Source organism: Pseudonaja textilis, chromosome 2, assembly GCF_049901715.1.
Source record: "Pseudonaja textilis isolate UNSWEBS1 chromosome 2, rPseTex1.2, whole genome shotgun sequence".
Classification (NCBI taxonomy): Eukaryota; Metazoa; Chordata; class Lepidosauria; order Squamata; family Elapidae; genus Pseudonaja; species Pseudonaja textilis.
Genome location: NC_141991.1, coordinates 243,647,169 through 243,654,090, shown reverse-complemented (window position 1 = coordinate 243,654,090; position 6,922 = coordinate 243,647,169). Strand labels below are relative to the sequence as shown.

At 38.0% G+C, this 6,922-nt stretch overlaps 1 long non-coding RNA gene across 1 annotated transcript in view; it reads left to right on the top strand.

Annotated features, from left to right (window-relative positions):
• The window catches only part of LOC148127445 (uncharacterized), a 475,162-nt gene that overhangs the window by 210,560 nt on the left and 257,680 nt on the right, over positions 1-6,922 (top strand). The gene's annotated exons all lie outside the window — the stretch shown is intronic.

Sequence of the window (6,922 nt, the reverse complement as noted above, 5' to 3'; positions counted from 1 at the left end):
ATCTCATGGTTGAATTTTATAATATACTTCAAATAAAATAATTTAACAACCAATATGGGCATCCCATTTTCGTTTGTGTTAGGTCATTGAATTTAATAGCTGGAACAATGAAGTGTATGCTATAATTGTTTGCCATATGTAAAAAGGGGGGATTTTCCCGCCTTTTTCTTCTGTGAATTCTGTATACTGTTTTAGGTTTACCTCATGATACTATCTTGTGTTCTTCCTCTTCTGGATGAGGACAGACTGCTATAAATTTAAATGTTAGATATATTTATATAAAAGACTATTAAGTTTATGTCCATGTCTCCTACTTCACCTGGATGACTGCTCCACAATTCCTTGACAATTTGCACCTGCATAATCTCTATGTTTTGGCTATAATTGAAGGCATTAGTACAGTTGCCAATCTCACAGAGTTCCAGCACATTTTAGGACCTTGATAGTCTTGAAAAAAAAGCTAAGCAGGATCAAGCTTGCTTAGTATTTCTGTGGAAATTCTAGGGCAGTAAGTTAGACTCAATAAAATATTCTGGGATATGGCATTAGCCAATCACTTACTTTCTTATTGTTGCTGAGAAAACTACATAAGTATATCCATAAAATTACCCACAGTCAAGCTTGACTTAGCTTGACCTTTCTCTTTTTAGAAGAAAATAGGCACGCATTATCTTAATTTGCTATTGGTCATTCTCCCAGTGCTGTGATAGATTCACTTTCTAAATCATTTTAAGGCTAAGCATCCATTTTAAAGCATCTTTAGGTCCTTGAATCCAAAGCGTTGCAAAGCATAACTACATGTCTAGATATATGGTTATACACACCACACACCACACACACACACACACACACACACAACATGTATCTGTGTATGGTTTTTGGATTTATATAAGGAAATGGCACACTATCACAGTGTTAATCCTAGGCACTGAATTCAAACTTCGCTGTTTCTTCTGAAAGTCATCAGGAAGTTGGCTTCTTGTTGAGTTGCTCAATTCATGTGTGATCAAATGTTTTATCAGTTGGAACTATACCGACAGTGCCATTGATTAATCTCTGGCAAGTACAGAACAAGGTACTTTCCAGCAGATGTCTCTCTTTAGCTGCTTTTTAAAAATATATATTGTTTAACTTAAAGCTTTGCTATATTTTGTTCTGAAAGAAACTGGTTCAAATGATATGCTTAAGTCATTTAGATGCACTCACCAGCACCCACAAAGCAAAACAGAATATTGTTCCTATTCTTAAGTAGCTCAACAGGGACAACTGTTCTTCTTCTTCTTTTTCTTCAGCGTTTGTCTCGCGCTCGGGCGAGGTCCGCTAATGTCCTTGAGTACTGCTTCCACGCCTCTCTGTCTGCCACGTGTGTCGGGTCTGCCTTCGCGATCTCTAGATCGGCCTTGATCGTGTCCATCCAGCGTTGTTTAGGTCTACCACGCGGTCTCGCTCCTCCAACAGTCACCTTCATTACAGATTTGATGATGGATTCTTCCTTGGCGCGGCTCACGTGGCCGAACCATCGTAGCCGGGACTGCCTCATGACCGTGGGGATGGGCACGACGTTGAACCGCCTCACGCACTTCTTCGCTCCTGACGCGATCGAGTAGGGTGAGGCCTCACCGACCATCGGAGCATTCGCATCTCCATTATCTGGAGTCTGCTTTCGACTTCTTTGGTCGTCGGCCAGCACTCTGCGCCGTATATGGCCACGGGGCGCACCACAGGGACAACTGTTAATATTTTAAAAATATCCATTCAGGAAACTTTATCATAAAATCTAAGCTCTATTGTCCCATAAAAAAATCTGAACCCAGTTGTTGGGATAATAATAATAATAATAATAATGACAACAACAACAACAACAACAACAACAACATAGACAGATAAAAATGCCAAATCCAATCTAAACAGCTGACTAACTATGTGATTGACCATAATAATTTTTTACATTCATAAGGCCTCCAAATCATAGAGACTAATACCATGGTGCGCACTTACACACACACACACACACACACACACACACAGAACACATGTAAAATTTTGAGTTCTCAATAATTCAAAGGATGGTAAGATCAACCACGTCTCAAAAAAAAAACCTGTGCAAAGAAGCCCAAATACTATATTTTAACCTTGTTAAACTGCAGGTTCAACACAAACTCATTATGTAGGTTCAATAGAGTATTTGTATTAGATATAATAGTGTCAGATTTTGTTTCGTATTCAAGCAACCACAACCATAGCAGTTTGATTCTTACACATACTAAGTCAAAACATAATTTTGTATAACATAGAATAACTGAATTATAGTTCTGGAAGGAAACACAAGGATCATTTAATCAGGCAAGAATCTTATATGTGCAAAATGGAAAGACATAACAATTTCCATAATGGAAGCATGGATGTTAAACATGGGGTTGGTGGAGATGGCAAAGCTGAACGAGTTTAGGACAACTTGCCACAAACAACTCGCCATGGCCAACTTGCTATGGGGCAAGAGTTACACTAATACTGACATAATGGTGGAATAAAAAGCATTAAAGAAAGGATGGAAAAGGAGGGACAAAATAAAATGGGAATGATAAAAATTAAAATACTTTTTAAAATTATTTTAAATAATTACACTGAATTGCTGAATTGTACCATAGCGAGTTAGCCATAGCAAGTTGTCTCCTTCCAAAGCTGACTGCTTTAATTAAAGACAAGAACTTAATCGCATGGAAACTGTTTCTGGGCAAAACAGAAAATGATGAAAAATTTGATTTTAGCTGTTGATAATTAGATAAACATTATGGCAATAGAAATGGTTTGTCTATTAGAAATGGAAAGCAAAAAGTTGTGATTGTAACTTTTTTGTACTCTTCTGCAGGGAAAAAGCCAAAAGTCACTGCTTCTCCCTCTTCTTTTTTTGTTTCAATATCTTTGGATACTTCCCCATTTCTCTTTTCTTTTTCTATTCTGATTTTTGCTTCTGTTGGTTTTTTATAATATAATAAATCTTAATACCTTTAAAACATCACGTAGTTCTTTAAAAGGAATGTAGTCCTTGACATTCAGGGAAGAGACTGCTAAAGGCACAGATGGTGTAGCTTTTCCCACCAAGGGGCACAAATATGAAACAGACACTTATTTATTCGCTTGCTTGTTGGTTTATGAAAATATTTGATTTTAATCCACTCAAGTGTGCTCAAATCAACTAATAGCTGGCAGCAGACATGTACAGATAATTTTTTATTTTAAACGTAAGCAAATAACTAGCACATTATCATCAAAGTGTGGCAATAATAAAAACACAAGGAGTAGCAGAGAGGAATTTTGGGAAGCAAATTACTTGCCCAATTACAAGTCATATTGTGGTTTGTTTGCTTTTGGCTTAACAAGTTGGTTGAATTCTGGTTTGTGGTTTAGCACAAAGACCACACCTTTTTTCTTTTCTTTTTTTTTTGTATTTCTTCCCACCGGTGGTGGGATTCAAAATAATTTACTATCAGTTTTGTGAGCGAGGCTTGGTGGCTGTGGCATGGCTCGGTGGGCGTGACAGGGGAAGGATACTGTAAAATCTCCATTCCCATCCCACTCCTAGGGGAAGGTTACTGGAAAATCCCATTCCCCCCTTGCCCCACTAACCTGCTTTCCAGCTCCGTTCTCCTGTGAAGAGCAACAAAAGGAGACCCAGCAAATCAGCTGGGACTCAGGAGGCAGAGAATAGATAGGCGTGGGGGCAATCAGAGGTGATATTTGCTGGTTCTCCAAACTACTCAAAATTTCCACTACTGGTTCTCCAGAACTGGTCAGAACCTGCTGAATACCACCTCTGCTTCCCACCCAAGGTTATGGTATGTTTATGATGCGATCATATCAATGGAAGCGGACATTATGACCCAGTAGGATCATTTTTGAGGATTAAAAAATAAAGCTGGCACGGATTTAGCACCACAATTGAGCCCAAAATTTCTGTTGCTAAGTGACACAGTTGTCAGATGAATTTTGCCTCATTTTTACGAACTTTCTAGCCACGGTTGCTAAGTTGAAACACTGCCGCCGTTAAGTTAGAAACACGGTTGTTAAATGAATCTGGCTTCTCCATTGACTTTGCTTGTCAGAAAGTCACAAAAGGTTGATCACATGCCCCCGGACACTGCAGTGGTCACAAATATGAGTCAGTTGCCAAGCTTCCGAGTTTTGATCACGTGGTCGTGGGGAATGCTGCAATGGTCGTAAGTGTGAAAAATGGCCCAAAGTCACTTTTTTTCAGTGACATTGTAACTTCAAACGATCACTAAATGAACTGTTGTAAGTTGAGTTTTTATGTTATGTTTTTAGGTATCTCTGGGAGAGCTTAAAAAAAATCAAACCACGGAACATAGAAAAAAATGTGCAAATATTTCTGCCTTTATATCCTCCTCGTTCCTTTCAGGCTAACGTAGTATTAAAAAATAACTTTCTGCAGGCTGATTAGAACTTAGAAATCTTCCAATCAATAACAAGAGTCATACAATAATAATGAAGCCTCCAAACAAAGTGTCAGCCCATATTGCATTAAAAAAAAAACTGAGAAAGAAATTGACAAATTTGTTTCCAAGATATCTTTTTTTCTAGGGTATATCATAGTTTACCGTTGCCCAGAAATAATTATATTAAAGTGAAACAGATTATCCACCAAAATCTCAGAGAGAGCTTATATTTGCCGTATTCTAAGCTTTTAAATTTATTTTGCAGGGCTAAAACAGGAGAAAAACTGAAATAGGGCTTTTAATCACTGGAATTAAATTGTGCTTTTTTGTCTGCATCAAAATGCGAAGGTATAGGAGACCAAGTAAATAAACAAAGGCACAGAAGAGGGTACAGTTGCGTGAAAAAGGATTGTGTTTGTGAAATCCTCAGCTCAATTTCATTTGCAGAGAGGGAAGAAGCATGAGAAATAATCATGATTGGCTATGCTTGTTACAGGCTCTTCTTTCAAGAGAACCTTTTGGTCCCATCTAAGGTCACTCTGCAGCCAGAGTGCTAACTGATCTAATTGACTGCATGATGACTTTCCTAACTGCTCAATAGTTAGGTGCAATCATCTTACTAAGAGAGTCTCTTTGAAAAACTAAACCAAAGGGAATTGGCCCAAAAGTTTTGCACTGGGAAGGAAAGCAACTACGTAGTAATAGTGATTCATGTCCGAGAACCCTTCTTAAACCCTCCAAAATATCCAGCAATAGTATTTTGGGACAGCCTTAACCAGCATGGATTAATTTGTGGAAACGCATCTATTGCCTAATGACTGCAGCAAGGCAGAATGCCTAGAGTCGTGTGACAAGGGCAGGAGAAAGGTTATTGAATGAATGTGTGGATGGATGGATGGATGGATGGATGGAATAACTGATGGATCAATGAATGAACAATGACTTTCAGAAGAAGGGTGATCTCATCCAGATAGGAAGCCAACTAAATAGTCACTGAGTGGGGCAATAGCAACAGAAATACCAGGTTGTAACTTGGTGAAGGTTTTTCCCGCTTGGGCACTGTCCAAATGTATATCTCAAAGGTGCTTTTCAAAAGGCACCTGATTTTTGTTTTTCCTTGAAGATATTTTGCTTCTCATCCAAGAAGTTTCTTCAATTCTGAAGTCCAGTTGCCTTTTGAAAAAGCACCCTTGGGACAACCATGACCTGGATGACTGAGAATCTCTATTGATATCCAAATGTGTGTATTTCAACATGATTGTTGCTGAAATTTTTGGAAGGTTAAATCTATATTTGAAGGGTACCAAGTACAGAACAGATTAGCCAAATGTCTTGGAAATAGCTGCAATATTGCTAAGCCTACAGGATAACATCTCATTATTTCTTGACCTTTCGTCTTTAGTTACTACATTTTTCAGAAAGGCCTAAAATATTTCTGATCTTTATAGCAAAGCAAGAACTTACTTTGATAAGGCCACAAAGTTATATTTTTGCTTTAGTGCTGGAATTTGTCTCATGTACCATTTTTTCATAATAAATCAAACAAACATGGACTTTTCATCTGCATAACTAACTTGGAGGTAATTATGAAAATAATATGACATTTAAAAAGTAACAGGAAGGCAAGATTGTTGAACACTTTAAAGCCAACAGCCTGGTTCTGACATTTGACTATGAAATATTTTGATGAGAAAAAAATTGATCTTCTGTTTTTGAAACTCCACTCTAGGAAGATCCTAGTATAATTCCATAAACACATGTATGGAAGGAACAAAATAAAAGCAGACAGACTGCACATACATCAAGAGTTGCTTAGAAATGGTACCATGGAAACAAGGAACATTGCCATGGCAACAGAGAAGCAACTGCTATGGTGAGATCTGAAAGGCCATCTAAACTTTCATAAGTATGCATGGTATAGTTCTTGCAAAGCTTCCCATGACTGCATTCGCACATCAAACTTCACTCTGTTGCTGAATCAATCCAGTTCCTAGCTTGGTAGCAGCTCTTGACACCACAAATGAGTACTCAAAGATCCTTGACAGAGTTTGGATCATCAACAATGTCTTGACTATTCAGCCTGTATTTTATTTTATGGGGTTTTTTTGCCAATATGTAGAACAGAGCATTTATTTGTTGAGATTTGAAGTTGCCATTTGTTTGACCATTCTGATACATAATCAAGGTCTTTTTGAAGGGTAGCAGTGTTGTCTGTGGTGTTGAATAGCTTTACATCATCAGTGAAGAGAACACAGTTGCTCTTGATATAATCACAGAGGTCACTTATGTAGAGTATGAAAAGAGTTGGTCCTAGAACACTGCCTTGGGGGACACCACTATTGACAGGTACAGAATTTGATAGGACGCTCCCAATTTTGACCATTTGTTGACAGGAATGCTTCTATCCAGTTATGCAGGTGTCCAGAGATAGCATAAGATTTTAGTTTTAGGAGTAGTTTGTCGTGTAC